The sequence below is a fragment of the Chiloscyllium punctatum genome, chromosome 38 (assembly GCF_047496795.1).
Source record: "Chiloscyllium punctatum isolate Juve2018m chromosome 38, sChiPun1.3, whole genome shotgun sequence".
Classification (NCBI taxonomy): domain Eukaryota; kingdom Metazoa; phylum Chordata; class Chondrichthyes; order Orectolobiformes; family Hemiscylliidae; genus Chiloscyllium; species Chiloscyllium punctatum.
Window position 1 is genome coordinate 73,567,751 of NC_092776.1, and position 13,524 is coordinate 73,581,274.

General features: G+C 47.3%; 1 long non-coding RNA gene across 1 annotated transcript in view; it reads right to left on the bottom strand.

Moving 5' to 3' along the window:
* The window catches only part of LOC140463690 (uncharacterized), a 64,968-nt gene that overhangs the window by 48,837 nt on the left and 2,607 nt on the right, over positions 1 to 13,524 (bottom strand). The window contains exon 3 of the long non-coding RNA XR_011954736.1: positions 7,296 to 7,735. This is a non-coding gene — a long non-coding RNA (uncharacterized lncRNA). The remainder of the gene's footprint in view (positions 1 to 7,295; positions 7,736 to 13,524) is intronic.

Below are 13,524 nucleotides of genomic sequence, written 5' to 3' on the forward strand. Positions count from 1 at the left end.
ACACACACACAGAGCAAGCAAGGGGGGGGGGAAACTCATACATACACAGTGAAAGAGGGACACGCATATACACAGCAAGGGAGGGACAGGTGCGCACACATACACAGTGAGTAGGGACAAACACACGCACACGCGGCAAGTGGGGACACGGACACTCACAGCGAGGGAGAGAGAGAGAAACACACACACACACACAGCGAGGTGGTACACGCACATTCACAGCGAGGGAGGGACACACACACATACACACAGAGCGATGAGGGGGACACACACTCACAGCAAGGGAGGGAGACACATTCTCACACAGAGTGAGGGTGGAACACGCATACACACAGCGAGTGAGGAACACGCAGCGAAGGGGGGACACACAAACACAATGTGAGAGTGTGACACGTACACACTAGAGGAAGGGAAACACACACACACAGCAAGCGAGAGACGCACACACACACACACACACACACAAAGCGAGGGAAGGACACCAGTTAGGGGGATACACGCAGACACAGCGAGGGAGGGACACACATACACACAGTGAGGGATGACACTCACATACACATCAAAAGGGACACGTACTCACAGCAAGAGGGGGACACGCGCACACAGCGAGGGAGGGCCACGCGCACACACAGCCAAGGAGGGTCACACACACACACACACACAGAGCAAAAGAGGGATACACGTACACACAAAGAGGTGGAGACACACGCACACACAGCAAGGGAGGGACACACGCACACACACGCACACGCACACACAGCAAGGGAGGGACACACGCACACACAGCAAGGGAGGGACACACGCACACACAGCAAGGGAGGGACACACGCACACACAGCAAGGGAGGGACACACGCACACACAGCAAGGGAGGGACACACGCACACACAGCAAGGGAGGGACACACGCACACACAGCAAGGGAGGGACACACGCACACACAGCAAGGGAGGGACACACGCACACACAGCAAGGGAGGACAAGCAGACACACGGCAAGGGGGAGGCCATGTGCACAGAAATTGAGAGGGACACACGCACAGAGAGAGAGAGAGGACATGCACAGGCACAGCGAGGGAGGGACACATGCACACACAGCAAGGGGGTCATGCACTCACACACCGAGGGGAGATGCGCACATTCAGTGAGGGGGATATACACAAAGAGCAAGGGAGGGACACACACACACACACAGCAAGGGAGTGACACGTGCACATACAGTGAGAGAGGGACATATACATACACAGCGAGGGAGGGACATGCACATACACAGGAAAGGAAGGACACGCGCATACACACACACACACACACACACACACAGAGGAAGGGATGGAGACACACACACAGAGAGCGTGGGGGGACATGCACACTCACAGCGAGGGAGGCAGACGCACACACAGAAGAGAGAGAGAGACACATACACACAACACGAGGGAGTGACACACACGCAACCAGTGAGTGAGTGACACGCAGCGAAGGGGGACACACACAATCATATACTGTGAGGGTGTGACACATACACACACAAAACGAGGAAGGGACACACACAGCAAAGGAGGGACTTGCTGAGACACGCAGAGAGGGAGAAACACGCACATGCACAGCGAGGGAGGGACATGCGCACACACAGCGAGGGATGGACACGCACACACAGTGAGGGAGGGACACGCACAGCGAGAGAGAGAGACACATGCACACAGCGAGGGAGAGACACACACACACGCGCGCACACACACACACAGAGCGAGCGAGAGACACACAAACAGCGAGGGAATGAAACGTACACACACACACACACACAAACATTCACAGCGAGGGAGGGAAAGAAATGCACACACACAGTGAGGGAGGGTCATTCACAAGGACACACAGCGAGGTAGGGGCAGACACACAAACAGGAATGGAGGGAGACACACACACATACAGGGAAGGAGGGACAAGCACACACACGGTGAGGGGGAGGGCATGTGCACAGAAATTGAGAAGGGACACCCACACACAGCGAGAGGGAACTTGCACAGACACGGCGAGGGAAGGACACTCACACACAGCGAGGGGGCGACACATGCACACACAGCGAGGGAGGGCCACGCACACACACGCACAGCAATCGGGACACACACACACACACACACACACAGAGCGAGGGAGGGAGGGACACACGCATACGTAGAGCGAAGGAGGGACACACACACACACACGCAGAGCGAGGGAGTGACACACACACACAGACAGCGAGGGAACGACACGTGCATGAGGAAGCACACAAACACAGACACACACAGCGAGGGAGGGACACACACACACCCCGAGGGGGCGACACATGTACACAAAGCGAGGGAATGCCACGCACAGGAATCGGGACACACACACACAAACACAAACATACACTCAGAGCCAGGGAGGGAGGTAGGGACACACGCATATGCAGAGCGAGGGAGTGACACATACGCACACACACACAGCGAGGGAGACACACACACACAGACACACACAGCGAGAGAGGGACACGCACATACAGTGGGGGAGCGACATGCGCATGAAGAAGCACACAAACACAGATATATACAGCTGACTCACCTAACCTGCACATCTTTGGGCTGCGGGGGGAAACCGGAGTACCTGTCGGAAACTCACGCAGACATGGAGAGAATGTGCAAACTCCACGCAGACAGTCGCCTGGGGCTGGAATTGAAATCACGTCCCTAGTGCTGTGAGGCAGCAGTGCTAACCACTGAGCCACCGAGCTGGCCCATGTAACTCTCTGGAGCCCTGCTTCTACTCCTTGGTTCCTCAAACCAAAGTTATCTTCCTTCTTCCTCTTGACTAGATGTTTTACATCCCTTGGAACCTTGTCAAATGCTTTGCTGAAGTTCATGTAGACAACGCTGACTGCTCTGCCTTCATCGATCTCTTGGTCAACTCCTCGAAGAGTCAATCCGGTTTGTGAAACATGGTTTCCCACTCACAAAGCCATCTGACTATCTCGAATCAACCCTTGCCTTTCCAAATATATGTAGCTCCTTTCGCTCAGAATCTCCTCCAACAACTTACCCAGCACTGGCTCACTGGGCTGTGATTTCCTGGCTGCTCCCTGAAGCCCTTAAGTGATGGAACACCCTCCAGTCTTCCAGTAACTCATTGTGTCTGTTGATAATATAAATATCTCTGTTAGGGACACTGCAGTCTCTTCCCCAGATTCCCACAATATACTAGGATCAACCTAATAAGCGACTGAGGATTGATCTACCTTTATTTGTTTTCAGATTCCAGCATTTTTTCTTCTCTGTTGAAGATTCTTTCCAAGACATCACTATTTATTTCCCCAAGTTCCTGAACTTCCATGACTTTCTCCACAGTAAATTCTGACAACACTATTTTTGTCTAATATCTCACCCACCTCCTGACAGTTAAGGTGCCCTATTCTCTAACAAGTTACTCTTTAGACGTTATTGAAACTTGTGTAAAGGTTTCTGAAAATTCAAGTAAACCGTATCCTCAGTACAACTGCTCCTACACCCGTATCTATTCTGCCATTGATATTCTCACCAATAAAAATAAAAGCCAACAGGTGCAAAAACACATTCTCTTTTTCTTAAAAGCGTTTCTAAGGGTCCAGTTATTGTTCATTGACATATCCTTTCAAACATATTTCAGCTCCCGACCTACGATCAGGCTAACATTGTTTGGTTTCAGACTGGCAGCAGAAAGGGCTTTGGGAGTTCGTGTTTATCAATCGGAAAAAGGTAGCTTACAGGATCAACAGGTAATAGATGTTTTAGAAATAGGGAGGGTCGTGGGGACTGAAGGACATTATGGAGATAGGGAATGATGCGGGGCCTGAAAGGGGCCAAAGAGATCTCCAGGGCTATTGGGCCGAAGGAGGTTGCACAGATCAGGAGGATCATGGGGATTGAAGGAGATTACTCTGAATGGGAGGGTCGTTGGGTCATGATGAGATTATGGAGATAGGGAGGGTCGTGGGGACGTTTGGAGGTTATGGAGTTCGGGAGGTTTGTGGGGAATGATTCAGGTTACATGGATAGGAAGAGTCGTGGGGACTGATGGAGTTTATGGAGATAGGGAGGGCTGTGGGGACTGAAGGAGGTTATATGGATAGTAAGTTTATCGAGAAGCACAGGAAAGAAGAGCAGGTATCGGCCATTTGACCACAGAGTCAGTCCCACCATTCAATGTGATCACGACTGATCATCGAACCCAGTACAGTATTCCTGCTTTCACACCTTACTCTGATATTATAGTGACTACTGGCATTTAGTGATACTACAGCCCGCTGTAACTGGGACGGGGGAGTGCCTTACAGAGATAGGGACGGTTGTGGAAGCTGGAACAGATTACATATCCAGGGAGGGTTTTAGGAATGGGATGACTTTACAGGGATTTGGAGGAATGCAAGGATAGGACATGGTAACAATCACAGGGAGGATTTTGGGAGCTCGACCTGAGACAGGTCCAGCTGAGAACAGAAGTGAGTCAAACAGTCAGGGCAGGCAGGGATAAGATAGGACTAATAAATTAAACTGCATTTATTTAGATGCAAAGGGCCGAACAGGGAAGGCAGACTAACTCAGGGAATGGTTAGGAACATGGGACTGGGATCTCATAGCAATTACAGAAACGTGGCTCAGGGATGGGCAGGACTGGCAGCTAAATGTTCCAGGATACAAATGCTACAGAAAGGATAGAAAGGGAGGCAAGAGAGGAGGGGGAGTGGCATTTTTGATAAGGGATAGCATTACAGCTGTGCTGAGGGAGGATATTCCCAGAAATACATCCAGGGAAGTTATTTGGGTGAAACTGAGAAATGAGAAAGGAATGATCACCTTATTAGGATTGTATTACAGACCCCCCAATAGTCAAAGGGAAATTGATAAACAAACTTGTGAGGAGATCTCACCTATCTGTAAGAAGAATAGGGTAGGTATGGTAGGGGATTTTAACTTTCCAAACATTGACTGGGACTGCCATAGTGTGAAGGTTCAAATGGGGAGGTATTTCTTAAGTGTGTACAAGACAATTTTCTCATTCAGTATGTGTGCGTGCCTACTTAAGAAGGTGCACAACTTGACCTACTCTTGGGAAGTAAGGCAGGGTGTCAGTGGGGGAGCACTTTGGGACCAGTGACCGTAATTCTATTTGTTTTAAAATAGTGATGGAAAAGTATAGGCCCGATCTAAAAGTTGAAGTTCTAAATTGGAGAAAGGCCCATTTTGATGTTATTAAGCAAGACCTTTCGAAAGCTGATTGGAGGCAGATGTTCGCAGGTAAAGGGACCACTGGAAAATGGGAAGCCTTCAGAAATGAGATAACAAGAATCCAGAGAAAGTATATTCCTGTCAGGGTCAAAGGGAAGGCTGGTAGGTATAGGGAATTCTGGATGACTAATGAAATTGAGGGTTTAGTTCAGAAAAAGAAGGAAGCATATATCAGGTATAGACAGGATAGATCGAGTGAATCCTTAGAAGAGTATAAAGGAAGTTGGAGTATACTAAAGAGGGAAATCAGGAGGGCAAAATGCGGACATGAGATAGGTCTGGCTAATAGAATTAAGGAGAATGCAAAGAACTTTTACAAATATATTAAGGACAAAAGGGTAACTAGAGAGAGAATAGGGCCCCTGAAAGGTCAACAAGGCGGCCTTTATGTGGAGCCACAGAAAATGGGAGAGATACTAAATGAATATTTTGCATCAGTATTTACTGTGGAAAAGGACATGGAAGATATAGACTGTCGGGAAATCGATGGTGACATCTTGCAAAATGTCCAGAGAAACAGAGGAGGAAGTGCTGGATGTCTTGAAACTGTTAAAGGTGGATAACTCCCCAGGACCTGATTCAGGTGTACCCGAAAATTCTGTGGGAAGCTAGAGAAGTGATTGCTGGGCCTCTCACTGAGATATTTATATCATGAATAATCACAGGTGATGTGCCGGAAGATTGGAGGTTGGCAAACGTGGTGCCACTGTTTAAGAAGGGTGGTAAAGACAAGCCAGGGAACTATAGACTATAAGCCAGGTGAGCCTGACCTCAGTGGTGGGCAAGTTGTTGGAGGGAATCCTGAGGGACAGGATGTACATGCATTTGGAAAGGCAAGGACTGATTAGGGATAGTCAACATGGCTTTGTCTGTGGGAAATCATGTCCACGCACTTGATTGAGTTTTTTTAGAAGTAGCAAAGAAGATTCATGAGGGCAGAGTCATAGATGTGATCTATGTGGACTTCACTCAGGCATTCGACAAGATTCCCCGTGGGAGACTGATTAGCAAGGTTAGATCTCATGGAATACAGGGAGAAGTAGCCATTTGGATACAGAACTGGCTCAAAGGTAAAAGACAGAAAATGGCAGTGGAGGTTTGTTTTTCAGACTGGAGGCCTGTGACCAGTGGAGTGTCACAAAGATCAGTGCTGGGCCCTCTACTTTTTGTCATTTACATAAATGATTTGGATGAGAGCATAAGAGATACAGTTAGTAAGTTTGCAGATGACAACAAAACTGGAGGTGTAGTGGACAGCGAAGAGGGTTACAACAGGATCTGGACCATCTGGGGACAATGGGCTAAGTGGTAGATGGAGTTTACTTCAGATAAATGCGAGGTGCTGCATTTTGGAAAAGCAAATCTTAGCAGGACTTATATACGTAATGGTAAGGTCCTAGGGAGTGTTGTTGAACAAAGAGACCTTGGAGTGCAGGTTCCTTGCTCTTTGAAAATGGAGTCGCAGATAGATAGGATAGTGAAGGTGGCGTTTGGTATGTTTTCCTTTATTGGTCAGAGTATTATTTCTAGGAATTGGGAGGTCATGTTGCGGCTATACAGGATATTGGTTAGGCCACTGTTGCAATATTTTGTGCAATTCTGGTCTCCTTCCTATCAGGAAAAATGTTGTGAAACTTGAAAGCGTTCAGAAAAGATTTACAAGGATGTTGCCAGGGTTGAAGGATTTGAGCTACAGGGAGGGGCTGAACAGGCTGGGGCTGTGGCGTCGGAGGCTGAGGGACATCAGGAAAAAAGTGAGTAAATGATACGCATGCACAGACATTCAGAGCGAGGGGAGGACCCCCGCGCGCGCACAGAAAGCGAGGGCGGGACACGCGCGCGCACAGAAAGCGAGGGCGGGACACGCGCGCGCACAGAAAGCGAGGGCGGGACACACGCGCACACCCCCACACAGTGAGGGCGGGACAGGCTCACACCCCCACACAGTGAGGGGGGGCATGTTCACATACACAGCGAGGGAGGTACAAACACACACAGTGAGGGAGGGACACACACACATACAAACACAGAACAATGGAGGGACACGTGCACACAGTGATGTGTCTCCTCGGACGTGTAATCGTCCAGCTCTCACTCCAGTCTGCTCCCTCACAGTGTCACCATCTCTGTGACTCCCAGGTACAACTAGGCCTCGATCCTCAGTGCTGATTTATATTCTCCCAGGTGAGAGTCAGCCTCATGCTCCTGCTCCAAGTTGCTCCCTCACACGGTCACTCCCTCTGTGACTCGGTGCTGATTTCGAGCCTCCTGCTCTGCTTTTTATCCAACTCCAAGTCCCAGTCGGCCTTGACCCTCGCTACTGATGTATATTCTCCCGATTTGTGCTGCACTCGCTCAGGTTCTCTCCCCTTGTGGCTCACAGGTAATGGTAGGTATCAAGCCTCAGCTGAGATTTATAACATCCCATTCCGCACTGCTCTCTTACAGGATCGTCGTTGTGCCTGGAAGACAGTGGGAAAGAGGAGGATTAGACAGAGCAGAGAGTGTTACAGTGATTGAGGGAGCTGTAGGGGATGAAACAGGTTATCTGGGGAGCTCGGCAGACCTGCATTAACTAAAGAATGTTCCTGGAAGATACAGCGAGAGTTGCAGACACTGAAAAAGGCAAAGGAAATAGCGAGATGGTGGCTTGTTCATGACGGAGCTTTGTAGAGTCAACAGGGCTTCAAAGTTTGTGAGAAGATTTGTAGCATGGGTGCTCGTTGTGGTTCTGTTCACCGAGTTGGGAATTTATGTTGCAGATATTTTGTCCCCTGTCTAGGTGACATCCTCAGTGCTTGGGAGCCTCCTGTGAAGCGCTTCTGTGATCTTTCCTCCGGCATTTATAGTGATTTGTATCTGCCACTTCCGGTTGTCAGTTCCAGCTGTCCGCTGCAGTGGCCGGTATATTGGGTCCAGGTTGATGAGCTTATTGATTGAAACTGTGGATAAGTGCCATGCCTCTAGGAATTCTCTATACTGGATTAGTGGTGCTGGAAGAGCACAGCAGTTCAGGCAGCATCCAACGAGCAGCGAAATCAACGTTTCGGGCAAAAGCTCTTCATCAGGAATAAATTATTCCTGATGAAGGGCTTTTGCCCGAAACGTTGATTTCGCTACTCGTTGGATGCTGCCTGAACTGCTGTGCTCTTCCAGCACCACTAATCCAGTATTTGATTTTCAGCATCTGCAGTCATTGTTTTTACCTCTAGGAATTCCCTGGCTGTTCTTTGTTTGACTTGTGCTATAATAGTAGTGTTGTCCCAGTCGAACTCACGTTGCTTGTCATCTGCATGTGTGGCTACTAAGGATAGCTGGTCGTGTCGTTTCGTGGCTAGTTGGTGTTCATGTATACGGATCGTTAGCTGTCTTCCTGTTTGTCCTGTGTAGTGTTTTGTGCAGTCCTTGCATGGGATTTTGTACATTACACTGGTTTTGCTCATGCTGGGTATCAGGTCCATCGTCCTGGTGAGTTGTTGTCTGAGAGTGGCTGTTGGTTTGTGTGCTGTTATGAGTCCTAGTGGTCGCAGCAGTCTGGCTGCCAGTTCCGAACTGTTCTTGATGTATGGTAGTGTGGCTAATCCTTTGGGTTGCGGCATGTCTTTGTTCCGTTGTCTTTCCCTGAGGCATCTGTGGATGAAATTGCGTGGAGTTTGACCCCACTCCGCAGCTCACCAATAGGATAATCAACACACTGAGAAGCCTACAAAAAAACGGACAGATAACCAGGTTTGACCTACAGAGAATGAAAACTGAAAGCAACAACACCCCCAGATTCCATGGACTACCTAAAGTGCACAATCCAGACATCCCACTCAGACCCATAGTATCCTCTCAACAAAGACGGCATACTCAAACTACTGGACATGTGCCTCACAACACACTTCACATTCAACAACCAGATATACGAACAAATTAACAGCATACCCATGGGCTCACCCATCTCTTGTCAACAACCGCAGAAGCGGTAATGCAAAGATTAGAATAAAAAGTCTTACCACAAATTCAACCCAAACTCTGGGTCAGATAGGTGGATGACACATTTGTAATCATTAAAAACACAGAAATAGAGAACACACACCAGATCATCAATGCCACACTCACAGGAATCCGATTCACTAGAGAGAAAGAAAAGGACAACCAACTCCCATTCCTAGACGTTTTGGTACAGAGAACACCGAACGGAGAATTGACCACAAAGGTATACAGGAAAGCCACACACACAGGCTATGTCCTAAACTACGAAAACAACCATCCCAGCACACACAAAAGAAGTTGCATCAAGACATTGTTCAAATGGGCCACAACACACTGCAGTACACCAGAACTGCAAAAAGAGGAAGAAGAACACCTATACAATGTATTCGCCAAAAACGGATACCCGCACAATTTCATTTGGGATTGTCTGTATGGATTTGCTAGACGACTGTCCTCTGATATTGATGAGGGCAGTGCAGATGATGTGGTTTATATGGAGTTCATTAAGGTCTTTGACAAGGTCCCACACGGAAGGCTGCTCCAAAAGGGAAGATCCTATGGGATCCAAGGTAAGTTGGTAAATTGGCTCCACAAATGGTGGAGGATTGGTTTTGTGATTGAAAGCCTTTGCCCAGCGGGTGTACCACAGGGATCTGTGCAGGAGCCATTGCTGTTCATTATGGACATTAATCACTCGGATGTGAAAGCAGAAAGTAACATTAGTAAGTTTGCAGATAACATGAAAGGTGAGGGTATTGTCCACAGTGAGGGGGATGGACTCAGGCTGCAGTCTGATATCGATCATATGATAAACTCAGCAGAGTAATGGCAGATGGAGTTTACTTCTGATCACTGTGAGGTAATGCACTGTGGGAAGTCTAATAAACGAATAATATACATCATGAATGGTAGCGCCTCCTGGAGTACTGAGGAATACAGGGACCTTGGTGGGCAAGTCCCTGGATGTCTGAAGATGTCAGCACAGGTAGACAGGGTGAGGAATACACCTGAACTGGGAGCAGGAAGGGGACTCACATCCTGGGGGGAACGTTGCTGGAGCTGCTCGAGAGGATTTAACCTCATCTGGCAGGGCTGTGTGACACCAAAGTAAGGCCAGTAAGAAAGTTGAAGCTGGTAAAAATGTTTAAGAGAGGAATATAAGTAGACAAGGCAGGCAAGAACATAGCAGACAACTAGGGAAAACTGGTGGTTTAAACTGCAGTTATTTCAATGCAAAGGGCCAGACAGAGAAGACAGATGAACCCAGAGCATGGATGGGAACATGGGATTGGGATCCCATAGGTATTACAGAAACACAGCTGAGGGAGCAACAGGAGCAGCAGCTCAATGTTCCGGAGACAGATACTACAGGAAGGATAGAACAGGAGGGAAAACAGGAGGAGAGCTGGTGGGTTTGATTGGGGGGAAACATCCCAGCAGTACCTAGAGGGAGGATTCATGTAGGATCGCCCAGTTAAGCGATATTAGTGGAACTGAGAAATAAAAATTGGCCATTAGTTTTCTCCGTTCGTACTACAGTGATAGGCAATGGGAAATGGAGGAGCAAATATGTCAGGAGATTTCAGATATCTCTTAGAATAATAGTGTTGTAATGATAGGGGATCTGTACTGTTCCAAACCTGGACTGTGATTGCTACTAAGTTAAGCATTTGGATGGAAGGAATTTGTTAAGTGTGTTCTGTAAGTGTCCCAACTGGAGAATGGGGCTAAACCTGACCTCCCCTTGGGACTGAGGTGTTAGTGGGGGAGCACTTTGGAAAGTTACCACAATTATATTCATTTGAAAATAGTGATGGAAAAGGACAGGCCTGGTCCACAAGTTAAAGTTATTCAATGGAACAAGATAGTATTAGACATGAATTTTTAAAGTAGATCTGGGGAGGCTATTTGCAGATAAAGGGAAGTCTGGCAAGTAGGAATATTTTAAAACCGAGATAAAAGGAGCGTTCAGCACCAGCGTGTTGCTGTTAGTGTGCAGCTCAATGCTGACTGAATTAGGAAACACTGACTGAGTTTCGAGGCTGTGGTCAAGGAAAAAGGGTTCACATGTCAGATATAACTGGCTGACTCAAGGGAATCCCTTCAGGAGCATCGGGGCTGTAGAAATACACTTAGGATGGAAATCAGGAATGTAAAAAGGGGACATGAGATCGCTTTGGCAGAGAAAGTTAAGGAGAATCCAAAGAGACTCTACAAGTGTATTAAGGGCAAAAGAAGAGCTCGGGACAAACCCGGTCTCCTTAATGATCAATGAAGGCAACGATGTGGGAAACTACAAGATCCAAAACAAATATTTCACTTTGGAACTTACTGTGGATAAAGACTGGGGCACTCAGGGAACTAAACAGTGTTTGGCCTGACTACTATTGGAATACTGTATACAATTCTGGTCTCAATGCCATCGGAAGGATGTCGTGGAACATGAAAGGGTTCAGAAGAAATGACCAAAGATGTTGCCAGGGTTGGAGGGTTTGTGCTTCAGGGAAAAGCCTGAATAGGCTGGGGCTGTTTTCATTTGAACATGGGAGGATGAGGAGTTAACCGATAAAAGGTGTTTAAAATCATGATGGTCATCAACAGGGTCAATAGACAAGGTCATTTCCCCAGGCGAGGGAAACTTTTCAAAGGGGTCTAAAGGACAACGGTCTCCCGCAGAGTGGATGGAATAAGCTGCCAGAGAAAATAGTGGAGGCTGATAGAAATACATTGAAAAGGCATGTGGATGGGTGTATGAATAGAAAAAGGGTTCAGAGGGATATTGGCAAAATTGTGGCAAATGTGACTAGAAACATCATGCAGGAGTTGGTCCGAAGGGCCTGTTTCCGTGCTGTACATCTCTATGACTCAACGTCTTGAAATGAGTACACATTATAGAAAAGGAGGTGCTGGAGGTTTTAAAACACAAAGGTAGATAAATCCCCAGGAACTGATCAAATGTATCTCAGGACATTGTGGGAAGCTGGTGAAGAAATTGTAGGGTCCCTAGCAGAGATATTTGTACCATAGAGAGCTATGTGTGATTGGCTGATAGAGTGGAGGGTGGCATTGTGGACAGTGAAGAAGGTTTTCTGAGATTACAAAGGGATCCTGATGAAATGTGTGAATGGCTGAAAAACTGTAGATGGAGTTCAATCTGAATAAATGCGAGGTAATGTATTTGGAACAACAAACACAGGCAGGACTTATACAATTAATGGCAAGACCTTCGGTAGTGTTGTAGAACAGAGGGACCTCAGGGTTCAGCTACATAATTCTTTAAAGTTTGCAACATGGAGAGACAGGATAGTTTTAAAAAAGGTGCTTGCCTCACTTGCTTTCATTGCTCAGTCCTTTGGATGTAGGAGTTGGGAAGTCGCATTGAGATTATCCAGGCCATTGGTGAGTCCTCTTCTGGAAGACTGTGTCCAGTTCTGGTTGCCCAGTTATAGGAAGGATATTATTAAGCTGGAAAGGGTTGGGAGGAGATTTACTGGGATGTGGCTGGGTACGAAAGGCTTCAGTATAAAGAAAGGCTGAATAGGTTGGTATTTTTCACTGAAATCTGAATGTTGACAGATGACCTCATAGAAGTTTATAAAATCATGAGGGGGATAGATAGAGTTAATGGGAGTTGTCTTTTCCCATGGACAGGGGAGTTTCAAGACAAGGCACTACATTTTTAAGTTTAGAGGAGAGACATATAAAAAGAAAGACATGAGAAGCACATTGTTACACAGAGAGTGGGTTGTGTGTGAAATGAACTTCCCAAGGAAGGGGTGAACATGGGGACAATTACAATGTTCAAAAGACATTTGGATTAGTACAGGAATAGGAAAGGTTTGAAGGGATATGATCCAGGAATAGGAAGGTGGGATGAGATCAGTTTTAATGTATGGTTAGGTTTAACCAAACAGTGCGGTCTGACTCTCTGACTATGATTATAATGTTGTGTCATTAATTAAGAAAGGCTGCAAGAGAAAGCTAGGGAACTACTGACTGATGAGCGAGACATCAGGGTGGGTCAGTTGTTCGAGGTCATTCTGAGAGGTAGGCCGTCCATGCATTTGGAAAGATAAGGCCTGAATACGGACAGCCAGCATGGCTTTGTGCGTGGGAAAACATGTCCCATAAACTTGACTGGAGTTTGCTCAAGATGTGACCAAAAAGATCGATGAAGGCAGAGCAACAGACGTTGTTTCGGGCTTCCACAAACCCTTGGTCAGGGTGTAGCATGATACATTGGTTAGTAAGGGTAGATCACAAGGGATCAGGG